The 12,763-nt window shown below is 40.4% G+C and overlaps 1 protein-coding gene across 7 annotated transcripts in view; it reads left to right on the top strand.

The window, feature by feature from the left end:
- GAB1 (GRB2 associated binding protein 1) overlaps nucleotides 1-12,763 on the top strand; it is a 115,849-nt gene that overhangs the window by 60,134 nt on the left and 42,952 nt on the right. The window contains exon 1 of one of the 7 annotated variants that reach the window (XM_035702046.2): nucleotides 10,180-10,315. The exons of the other annotated variants lie outside the window; for them this stretch is intronic. The gene's annotated coding sequence lies outside the window, so the exon portion shown is untranslated. Of the gene's footprint in view, nucleotides 1-10,179; nucleotides 10,316-12,763 lie in introns of those variants that run through there. 7 annotated transcript variants of the gene reach the window in all.

The raw sequence follows: 12,763 nt of genomic DNA, 5'->3' as shown, positions 1-12,763 counted from the left end.
GAAAAACTTTAAGTCCTATATTCCAATGTCCTCAGCATTTGGTTGTTAAAATAAACCTTTGAACATTTTATCTCTCCTGATTTAAGCTACTCTGTTTCCTCCATGAAAAAACTGGTGAGGGTGCTTTAAGCTGATACCACATCCATGTAAAATGTAGTCATAAATCACTGGAAGCTCACTGCTTTTAGAATGACCAGAATTATCATACTAATGCACTTCTTCAAAGGTTGTTAAAAATGGTAATTAAGTAAAGTCTGTTTGTTTTTGTGCATCTCGGAATGTTTTTTTGTGTGGAGTCTCATTTGATTTTGAGAGGGTTCTGGGAAGCGGAGTTCCCACTAATGCAGGAGGAGTTTTATATGCTCAAGTAGTTAAATATGGGAGAAAATCTAGAATTGCTTCTCTAGAAATCATTTTGTTCCTAATAATCATGAGTTACGCATGCTTACTGCTCTAGAAATTAAGAAATTGAACCACGAGATCACTGTAGTCCAGAAACTATGTCTAATACTTGCATCTTCCCTTCAGGGATCATTTTTTGATGTTTTCTCCAGGGAGTGTAATTTGTATAACCCTGGCTGGTTGTCTTGCAGATGTGTGTCAGCAGTCGCAGGGGGAGAGGAGCGGGCCACGTGATTGTTTGTGTCTGTCATCTTTGTATTCCGAGAGCCGAGCGTGTTAGTGCAAAACTCTAGTATAAAATGGGCAGACGGTTTAGAGGAGAGTCCGCTCTTGCTGCTGATGAGATCATAACCAAAACCCACACTCCTCTCTAGACGGAGAGATGCCCACGGAGATAAGCATGCTTTTTGAGAGGAGTCACTCAGCCACACCATCACGCCATCACTGAACCACGGTCTCTCTCACTTTACCTGTTGTTCCTTGACTTGAAGTACTGTGGATGTAAATCGATAGTTCTCCAGAATCTTTGTTTCAGAAATGATTTTGTTTTAGCTATTTATGCCTCAGACATCCGAAAAACAAGAGTGGCCAGGCCATGTCAGCTTAGAAGCTAGCAGTTGGAAGTAAGTTGTTTGTCTTCTGAAATACTAAGGAAGCCGTATGCTACCTAGATTCAATTTACAGAAGCTGACTCTTCCTTAAAAGGCAATGATTAGAAGTCCAAAGGTGCTCACGGAAATAGTGAACCTACCTAGGTTGTTGATAGAAGTTTTGTCTTTGGAACATGTGTTTAAGAGGAGTTCATAAGCTAACGTGCTGTCCTCGAGTCACTGATTTGTAGAAGTCCAGAGTAAGGGCTTGCTGCCTTGTTTTGTTTTTGTTCTGTTTTTTTCCATTTGTGTGTTTTTGGTTTTTTTCCCCATTTTTGTGGTATGTGCCTTTTTTTGTTTTCTCTGTTTACAAGGACTCCACTAGGGGGCAGACGAAAGAGTGGAGGAGAAACCCATACCAGTGCGTCACATTCACTATAACCGTAGGCCCTGTGTTTGCTACTCCTTCTGGATTCCTGGGGTGAAAGTTCTTCTGTGTAGTTGTATTTCATGTAGTAGTATCTAAAGTGGCTTTTCGTATGCTTGTTTCTACGTTCAAAGTGTAAACATATTTATACAAGTTTAATGATAACTTTTAATCAGTTCATTGTCCTAGTGTTTGTTTTGCTTTTATAGCGTGTTTCTACCCTCAAACCACGTAACCATCATCTGTTGATGACTGTAATGATCCCTGTATGGTTCCCCTCGTACGTGCAGACCCTCGCTCGTTTATTCAGTCACCACACTAAGTTCCTCCTCTTTGTCAGCCATTCGATGTGTTGGGTTGAGAGCAGTGACACGAGAGAGCCTACGAGACTGAGTGTAACAAAGGGTAAGTTAGGGTTGCCCTCTAAGCCATGGGAAGGAAGAACTAGGACCAGAGGAAGCAGAAGAGCTTCTTGATGGCCACAGTGCCGGACAGTTTTTATTTCCGGTTTGTTTGTTTTTCCAAAGTGCTCATGAAGAGGAGAATGCCAAGTGGGGTTGGAATGGGGACTTCAGTTGTTGAGTGAGTGAGACCACAAGACCTTCCTCTTAAGTCCGTGCCGTGTCTAGGAAGACGGCTGAAGATGTTGTGCTTTTTATTCTTCCATTGTCTTTGCTCCTCCAAGAGTTACATCTTAGTTACCAAAAAGTCGTTTACTTCAGCCAGCCTACGGTTACATAATCTGAATCTTTAAATGAAAATCTCCTTGCTCTGCCGTTTCATGGTCAGTTACTCAACAAAATACAGAGGGGTGCTTTTGGTTCCATTTCATTTTTAAAGCCAGTCAGATTTTCATGAGAGGTACTTTGTTTCTCCTCAACTTTCCCGCTGTTTTTGGAGCAAATATCCTTTGTTCATGGTAGATGATAATCTATAAGTAGATTGCCTAATCTTTTAATTTTTAAAGAATAAACATTTAAATGGCTAAGAAGTGGAAGTATTTATTTCAAGAATGTCTTCAGGTTATGATGCCTAACACAAGTGAAGTATTTGACTTTTTAATTTTTAAATTTTAATTGAAATACAGTAGTTATAATAGTAAATTAGTTTCAGATGTATAACATAGTGATTCACGGATTATATACATTACAGAATGCTCACTAAATAAGTGTATTACAGTAGTATTATTGACTATATTCCCTATGCTGCACTTTTCATCCCTGTGACTTATTTAACTGGAAGTTTGTGCCTCTTAATCCCCTTCACCCATTTTGCCCATCTGCACCCCCTCCCCTTTTGGCAACCACTAGCTTGTTCTTTGTTATGAGTATCTTTTTCTCTTTGTTGTTGCTGTTACTGTTGTTTGTTTTTCAGATTTCATATATAGATGAAATCATATGGTGTTTGTCTTTCTCTGCCTGGCATATTTCACTCAACATGATACCCTCTAGATTCATCCATGTGTTCACAAATGGGAAGATTTTATCCTTTATTATAGCTGAGAAATATCCCATTGTGTATATACATATACACAATGGAATACATACATACCACATCTTCTTTTTTAAAAAAAATATTTTATTTATTTATTTATTTATGAGAGGCACAGAGAGAGGCAGAGACACAGGCTCCATGCAGGGAGCTCCATGTGGGACTTGATCCCGGGACTCCCAGGATCATGCCCCGAGCCAAAGGCAGATGCTCAACTGCTGAGCCCCCCGGGCATCCCTACACCACATCTTCTTTATCTACTTGTCTATCCATAGACAGTTGGGTTATTTCCATATTTCAACTATTGTAAATCATGCTGCAATAAACATAGGGGTGCATTAGTGTTTTCATTGACTTCAGGTAAATACCCAGCAATGAAATTATTGGATCATCTGGCACTTCTGTTTTTAGCTTTTTTTGAGGAACCTCCATATTGTTTTCCATAGTGGCTGTACCAGTTTGCATTCCCACCAGCAGTGCACGAGGGTTCGATTTTCTCCACATCCCTGCCAGCATTTGTTATTTCTTGTGTTTTTGATAATAGCCATTCTGACTGGTGTGAGATGATACCTCAATGTGGCTTTGATTTGCATTTCCCTAATGATTAGTGATTTAGAATTATCTCACTTTTTTTTAAGGAATAGAATGAAAATTAAAATAGTTTCCTTCAACATGCCTGTATTCATGTAGCAGCTGGGACTTTTCCAGATGTGTGTATATTCCACTTGACTTCCGGTCTACATTTATCTATTGCAGCAGCATCTATAGTCTCAGGAATGAGGAAGGGGTAAGAGATTGGATTGGAGAATGGATAGATTGAGTGGAAAAATACAGACAGGATATCCTCTCTCAGAAGGTCACGTCCCACCATCAAGAGTTGGGGGTTTGTGGTATTCTGAAGCCCTCTCTCTAATTAAATGGGGGAAGAGGTGCCACGTCTTTTCCTCTTCTGCTCATCTCCCCCATTCCAAATCCACTCCTCCTTCACTCTAGTTAAATACCACCAATTGCATATTTAAAGTAAAATACTGAAATGTGAATTTCTGTGGTGAAGTGTGGGATGTCCTGATGACGTCCCTGAAAACCCAAAGCCAATCCCTGTGCTCCGAACTCAAGGTTTATATTTAGAAGACAGTGTGGATCCTGTCGTTTCAAAATGCTGTAAACATGTTTGTGTGGTTATTTTTAGCTTTTACAGACTTTAGTGAACTTTCAAGTTGGCAAGTCAGACACAGTCAGTTGTCGTCTGTTACCTCAGATGCCGGCACTTTGTGAATGACTCTGATTGTCTCATAGGGTTTCTAACATATTTAAAGCAGATAAGTGTAAGAAGTTATCTTGCGTCGACTGTGTATTGGGGTGTATCTATATCTGTACGATTCTGCATAAGGCACATAATTTTTAAGCATTTATGAACTGTATAACTTGGGTAACAGTTTTGCTTGGAGTTGAAGACGAGTTGGGTGCTGCAAATGGCACTGCTATTCCTCTGGCAGAAATAGCTAGTCATTTTCTCCTTCTCCAGCCTTTCTCTCCTAGTCTTCAAGCATTAAATCCTCATACACAAATCCTTAAAGTCACTGTTGTTTTCAGCCCCTTGTATCTATTTCCTATTGGTCGAAGGTTATGAGGCTTGAGTGGTATAGAGGGAGAGATAGAAAGTTGACAGAAACAAGAAAGCTGGGCTCCTTTTTAGGGCCAGCACTCCACAGAATGGGCAGGGGAGCACTGAACCATTGAAAACAAAAAGTAGTAAATGACTAACAGCTTTTCTCATATGATGAGATCATTGTCTGCATGTAGCATGAATGAAAAAGTGACTTCACTCAAAGAATGATGCTTTAGGGAAGAGCGACACCCCCTCTGTCGTGGTGGGGAAGGGGCAGGGGGTCAGCAGCAGCAGTACCCGGGCTGAAGCTCCCACGTTTGCATCAGAGATCTTCCTGATTTCATTATCTTGGAGTAATTTTTGTACATGTTCAACTTTGCAGTTAGTTCCCCTCTTTGCATGAGGTTATTCTTCCTTGCATCTTGAACTTGCTATATTTCATAGTTGGTGTCTCCAGAATGCATAATTTATGTATTTGGAAGTGTCATCCTAAGGAAAACTTCCAATGCCACATTTCTTTTGTTCTAGAAGCTTTGGTGTGAGTTTTATGTTTAGAAGAAAATTGTACTAAGCGTTATTTTGGCTTATTATGTATAAATGTAATTATGGAAATTTGAAATTTGTTTTTGTAACACTTCAGTGCTATTCCTCTGGTTCTTAATGTTGTTTTTGAACCATGATCCAAGTCTCAATGTATCCGTGTTTTACTTTATTATGAATTGTGAATGTTCAATAAGAAACATAGAACAGAAAATGAGAACGTTTTTTGTGTGTTTTGCTGGAAACTCAAAACACTAGCTCTATTCCAACATTAATTATTTTGGATTGGATAGCTGAACAAGAAATAGAGTTTAGAAATTTGTTGGTTTTATGGAAGATAATTTTTTTACATTTTACATTCCAGATTTGTTATTGGTATTCTATTTTTTTTTAATCTCAATTGAAGTAAGCATGTTCCTTTCCAAATAGTAATAACAACATAGATGACATGCATTTGTGGGGCAAAGTGAGTTTGTGGAACACAGTAAAATCAAGAAATAGGTTCACATAATCATCACCATCCTGGGCGCCCAGCTAATGGCAGCGCACCACAACACATGATGGGCCTAAACCCTAAGACTCTTCAGCGGTTGGTATTGCCTGTCTCGCAAGTCAGACAAATGGACTGTAAGACTGCGCTGTCCATTTAGCAGTTAGTAGCCGCAGGGGACTAACTTAAATAAATTAGAAAATCAGTTCCTCAGCTGTTCCAGCCACTTTTCAAGTTTTACATGGTGCCGTGTGGCCAGTAGCTGCTGTGAGGGCCAGCGTCGTCCTTTCTCGAGTTGCGGAAAGTTCCGTTGCACAGCATTGCTCTAAACGGCAATTAGAATGTATGTCTGAGCTAGAAGATCTTGTGACTTTAAGATGTGATACCAACTTCCTACCACTTCGGCAGTAACATTTAATTGCAATTCTCACACCTTACTTTTCAGTTAAACAAGGTACAATTGACATCATGCTTCGAGCACATGGCAGTTTGCCCATATTCTCTCTCGTGACGTCACGTTCCGCCCTTGGGCACTGGAGTATCATTTACACAGGCACACATATGTGCAACGACACTGAATGTGTGTGCGGAGAGAGGATTAACTATAATTAAGTCCACTACCACAAGTAATATTTCATAACTAAAATATGTGGAAGTCCTAATACCGTAGGCACTGTCTGAGGTTGTAGTTTCGCAAGGTTTGTACATTGGCGGGGTTCATACTGAGTTATCTCTTGATTAAGTTAGTTTCACTTTTTGTTGACTGAACCTTGGAGAGGAGACTTGGTAGGATTTATGGCTGAACTCTTACCGAGTAAGAAGGCCTGTTGCTTTGGTGGATCACCCGTTTATGCGGAGACTCAGTTAGTGGACAGCAGAGCCCCTGGAGTCACCAGGAGATGCTAGTCCGTTTCTTCAGGTAACAGTCCTCACGCCTCTTAGGTCACCAAGACCTTGATGCTACGCACTATGCGCAGCACGTAAAGAGGAATAAAACAGGATCTGCGGGAAGAAAGCAGCCGTACAAAGGATACTGGACCTGCCAGAAGAAGAGGGTGCTCAGGTAGCAGTGTGCACCAGGCGTTGGGGCCACCCCGGAGCAGTCCGCTCTACCTGGCACAGGTGACAGGTGACAGTAGAAAGGAAAGCGTTGCCAGCATTCTTTCACAGTTTCCAGTTGTTCCAAATGGAAAAGATTAGTTCCTTGCCAAAATCTCTCAGTATTTTGGAATTATTGTAAACAGTAGGGGGAAGAAGTCCTAAGAATGGTTTTCAAAAGCATTTTAGTAAAAAAAAAGCATTTTAGTGACTATGTCAGACTGCTTTATGGAGATGGAGCATATAACTCACTTACTCGATTCCTACTGTCACCAGCCTCACTGGTCTGCTCAGGACAGAGGGGTTTCCCAAGGCATAGAACTTTCAGTTTTCTCAAACAGGAATGGTTCTGGGAAAACTGCGATGGTTGGTTACTCTACCTATTGTTGAATATTCCATCGTTTCAGTTATTTACTCATATAAATAATATTGTGTTGAATATTTTGATGCTCACGTATTTAGCTGCATTCTGCATTATTTCCTTAGATGAGACTCCTAGACATGAAATTAATGGCTCAGTGACTCTGGACATGTTTGGAGCTCATGTTGACACTTCACAGCCCTTTATCATACTTTTGCCGTTTTTAGCCAGATTGGTAAGAATCTGCTTGGACATTTTGTGCTACCTCTGCCTTCACGGGTTCTTAGGGAAATACGCAGGAAACAGGTGCACACTAGCTGTGGCTCCCTTTCTGAATCTCTAACTGGCCAGATTATGTACGATTCCAACTACATTTTCTTTTTTTCGCTTTTTATTGTCTCCCTTTTTTCACGTAAGCATGTCTTGAAATTCAGTTACACTCAACAAGCATTTATTACCTGCTCTGTGTTTAGTTTCATGCAGGACAAGGAATGTCCAGAATATCAAATCCGTAGGAGATACTGTCCCAGGTCCCCGTTAGAGTTCAGGAGCACCTGCTGCTCCGAGGCAATCCAGCTACCTTGTCAGGCAGGGCTGAAGTCCTGCTCCAGGAGGTGAAGTGGATGCCCTGACCCCATTCACCCATGACTGCATCCTGGTATGAGCTTCCTGACTCTTAAAGCACATCATGGAGAGAAGAGGGGCGATCAGAGGAAACCCCTAGCCGGCAGTCTTTCTTCCAGGTGCGGTTTCAGCTCTGTGTCCCTCAGGCCTTCGCCTCGGCCACTCAGGATGTTGCAGACTTTTCTTGGACCTGCAGAGCCAGGCCCTTGCCCCTTTCAGCCTCTTCCTGGTCAGGGGAAGGAAGCCAGAAAAGCCCCAGAGTCAGAGTTGCCCTTGCAGCCCTGACGTTGAGAATGTGATGAGCTCCAGGAAGGAGCCCTCACAGGTGACAGTGCCTGCGCCCTGCCCCTGCCCCGTGCAGCAGTCACCGCCCCAGGCGACCTCCGTCCCCTTGGGGCTTGAAGGAACGGGTTTCCCTGGTTGGGGCCCAGGTCTCTACCAAACTCTTCTTTGTAGTAACCAGTATTGAAGTGTTGTTCTGGTTCCGGCTTTCTTACCGTGAGCCGCGGGGGTCCTATGGACCCCTGAAACTGTGTACAATGTCATTTCTGTGCCTTTTTCTAAGAAACAGTTCCATTGCTTTTATCAGATTCCCCGAGTGGCCTGTGACCCAGAAAAGGTGTAAGAAGTGCTTTGTGTACGTTAAATACCCAGGAGTTTCCGCCGTGGCTTCTTTCGTTTGTTTGTTTGTTGTAGGACGGATGCCAGGGCTTGGAGGTCGACATCAGTTTAACAGTGATTTCTACAAGTAAATGATACATACTTTTAATTAATGACTTACAATTCCCTGATTTTTTCCCCTCAGGTACTGTAGTATTGATTTCTGAGTAAAATTTGGTTTTGTTGTTGTTGTTTTTGCTATTATGAAGTTGTTTCAGGTCCAGCTACTTTGTCTTTGTCCAGGCAATATATGTAAACTCCTATTAAGAGGTTTGTGGAGCAGTTGTTAGCCTACATCTAGGCATTGTTCTGCATTATTTTTGGTGTATTCTTTTGTTTATATTACTAAGCTAAAGTTAGCACAGATAGCACCAGGCTAGAAAATGGTGACAATGGTTTGAAAACAGGAAATTTTAGGCTTGTGTGTGTTTGGAACAGATGATCATAATGATAGAGCCAGTGGAGTGGAAACTTCCACCGAGCCTGTTTTTTCCTTATTTTGCTCTGTGAGAAAAGATGGTGCTTCCTGGAAAACAACTCAAGTCTTTTAAAGCAAGTGGTTCTCTTTTGTCCCTGTTTCATGGCTAATTTGTTTTTCTTTATTTTATTTACCCTGGTTGTATTATTATGGAAATTCAGTATTTTTAATAGGTAAAGTAATCCCCAAAGTGCTTATTTTAGATATTTAATATTTAGATATTTAGTTCATTACCATTTACTGACATGATTTTTAAAGAAAATTAAAGTAATTTGAATATTACAATCACCAGATTTTATGGGAAGTCTTTTAAGTATTCCCTACTTGCCCTTTTTTTTTAACCCCCTAAATTCCAGTCTTTAAAACAAAGTAGTCATACTTTGTCTAAACTATTTCCTGACTAAGACTCCTTCCAGATGTATCCTGGAATTCTATATTTAAAAGAAAGGCTAAATTCATTCACTAATTTCAGAGTAAAGAAAAGAAGGTATGTATTTCCATGTGTATATAAACTTTTTTGTTTTATGTACATCATTCCTTAGTTTTTAAATATTAATACTTTATTTTTTAGAGCATTTTTAGCTGTAAGCTTTTTAAGCATGTAATATTTTTTAAATTATAGAAGTAATAAGTGGCAGCTCCTTGAAAAAAATCAGACTATGACAAAAGTATGTAAAATACAAATAGGAAACTTGTCTGACCTTCCCATCCCTATTTCTGGAATTAACTGCAGTTAAGGCTTCCAGTGTGTCTCCTTCCAGACACATGTTATCTAAACATAGTTTGTGTGTACAAACAAACACACAATAATGTCAGACAAATGGAAATTCTACTGTATGTTTAATTCTGCAGGTTGCTCTTTTTTTTTTTTTTCATTTGACAATTATCTTGTGGACATTTTTCATATATAGATTCTATCTCACGTTTTAAGTGCTTTGCATCAATTTGTTACTATATAGATGTCTCATCATTAATTTAACCATTTACCCCAATGAAGAAATTTAGATTAAAGTCTGTCTTACCAAAAATGGCATTTTCATCTTATGAAACACATATCTTCAGCACTAACATTTTACAGATTTCGGAGATCATACATGACTTTTGAATTCTACCAAAGAATTCATGGTAATGATCTTCTTTCCTTAACTGTCAGTTGTGAAGTATCATTTAAGAGATTTCAAATAAGAAAGTTCCACTGTCTTTTCTTTCCCAGCTTTCAAGGATGATACAGGGTTAGTAAAATTACCATGGTGATGTTTCTAGGGTAGTTGGCTCAAGAAAGTAGAAAGTGCTGTTCTGCAGTTTGTCACATCAAGGCAAACTTTGTTAGGGTTTGGCAACGATCAGGGACCTAAATTCAGTCATCAGAGTTCTCTCTCAAGTGCTCTAAGGGCTGGTTAATGGGCTGCTTGGGACCTGTGTACTGAGAGTTCAGAGGAAGGTAGTCAGGAGGTCCCTTAACTAGGCCGGAGTTGAGGAAAGCTTCAAAGAAGAGGTCTTGAGCTTGGTCTTGAAGAATGGGCAGGAGCCCATTGGGTGAGAGAGGTAAGATGTGTTAGACTCAAAACAACAGAGTGTGGGTGTTTGGTGCAGTCGTCTGTAGAGGTGAGAGATCGAGGGGGGTTGGTGAGTGGCAGGTAAGTATGGTGTTAGAGAACCCTGTATGTCATCCTATGAAAGGAGTTTGCACTTTATCCTAATAGCAACTTTGGACTTTTTTCTTTCCCTGAGATCTTCTCCTCTAAGTTCACTGACTCTCTGCAATCATTCTGATGAACAGAAAACTTCAAAAGCATCCCCTGAAGGCTTTGAGGGCTTCGCAATGTGTAAAGTGTTGTTGCAGATACAGAAAAATTTAAGGAATGGTCTTGGTCTTCAAGGAACTTGATGTCTAGTTGGGGAAATAATTCATAAACATTGGAACATTTGAAAGTGTGTGTAGCAAGATAACAGATGGTTCCACACTATCCCATAGCAATGTAAGAGACATTTCAGAGTAGTAACTGCTGAATTGCCAAGAGTCCAGAGGGAAGGTGAGAGGAATGGGGAAGGTTTGCACAGAATCTTAAAGAATGGATTAGGTTTCCAACAGTAGAAAGGAGTTCAAACATTTGCCAGTGGGATAAATATTGTAAACAAAAACAAGTAGGGAGATCTATTTAACCTCACTGGCAACAGTAGAAGGCATGGTGAATTCGATAGAAATAAGCTTAAAAGGAGCTCTGATGGTTTTTGAAATTCTGTTTCATTGAGCAACCTAATTCTGCCTATTGGTTGGACCAGTGGTTCTCAGTCTAGGGGGCACTTTAGAATCATCTGTTGAGCATTTACAACTAGCTACGCCTGTGCCAGGGCTAATGCCCCAGACCGACGATCTGTCTGAGATGAGGTGTGGCCCTAGGCATCATTTTTTTTTTTTTTAAAGTAAGATTCTTCAGTTATTTCTTATGAGCAGTTAGAGTTGAGAATCACTGGACCACCTGACCTCTTTTTTTTTTTTTTTTTTTTAGTCCACCTGTATATTGATTATTTCTTTAGTAATTAATTCTTCCAGTAAAGGATTCAGGAAAGGGGTTAGGGAGTCTTGGCAAGCATTTACAGCACGCATCAAGAGATTGGTTATACCACAGAGAAGTCAGAAAACAGCAGAGCAACAGTTATAGTGTTTTTATTTAAAACAGAGCCCATTTGCCATCTTGGGCCAATTAGTCCTATTTTGTGAATTTATTAATATTATTGCAGGTAATGGTTTGAGGCTAATCTGGATTGAGATTTTATTTTTCTCCCCATGAGATAATGGAACTCCATCTGTGGTTTCCAGGCAATGGGTTGATACCCACACTCTGTAGGGTGTATGATAAACCTATTTTAAGACTTTGATTCAATGTGACAAGCCTGTTATCAGTTTAACTTACATAATTTGCTTAAGTACAGAAAGTATGTAAAAGAATAATTCCTTTAAAATTAAGTTTTAAAAATACATCTCATATCTGTAGAGTTTTTAAGACAAATGAAGCTTATACACCTCTAGCTAGCCTGACAATTTGTTTATAAATGGGTGGGGCAGGTTGCAGTTATGTCGTTATCCCCATAACACATAAATAATGCAAGAACTTCCATGTTTTTATCCTTGCCTCCTTTGATTGGCGTATTCAGCAGATATAGACTGAGCACCTCCTTGGGGCTGGGCAGTGGGAAAAGAAAGATGAAAGGTGAAAAACTATGGCTCCAGCCCTCAGGAAACTCACTTGTAGAAATGTCAAACACCATAACTAGGATCGGGGTGGAAATGGGGAGTGTGGAGGAGCCCATTCAGGGATGGTGCCCTGAGGGGTCTGAGCTGAGTGTGGGGAGGTGGGTTATGTGTCACAGGGCAGCATTGTCAGGGCCAGAGGCAGGGCAGAAGCAGAGTGTTAGTGGAACTGCCATCATTTCTGGTGTGTTGGGAAGGCAGCAAGGCAAGAGGTGAGGCCGGGGAGACAGGGAGAGGCTTGGAGGGCGCTGTGTGCCCTATCCTGTCGGCGGTCACTGAACACAGGCAGTGGGTAAACGGCAGTGCAAATACTCCAAGCATTATGGATATCTAGTTTGGTATCTTATATCAATTTATCTCCACTGGGATCCATGGACTATATATAGTCTCTTCTCCTTGGACGTTAATGTAGTAGCCAAAGTTACTCTTAAAACCCTGGCATAAGACAATGTCACTAGAGTAGGGTGCTTTACAGCTACTTCAAAATGCAGACCTGTTGAGGAAGTCTTATTCCTGCATCATTTATTCAACTTAAAATTGAAATGATGATTGCATATAAGAAAAGACAACAAAGTAAATTTGCATTGTTCCTCTCAAGCAAACCTTCTTGTAATGGAAGTCCAGTGTGAAAATTATTTGTCACATGAATTTTGTTTAAAATTGCTTTGAGTGTTCGGTTTTGAAGGTTTCTAGAAAACTTGCCCTTTTTTGTCTGTTACTGCTGCAGGATTGGAGAGGCA

The sequence above is a fragment of the Canis lupus genome, chromosome 19 (assembly GCF_003254725.2).
Source record: "Canis lupus dingo isolate Sandy chromosome 19, ASM325472v2, whole genome shotgun sequence".
Lineage (NCBI taxonomy): Eukaryota > Metazoa > Chordata > Mammalia > Carnivora > Canidae > Canis > Canis lupus.
Note: the sequence above shows the minus strand (reverse complement) of the source record. Positions and strands in the feature narration are given on the sequence as shown.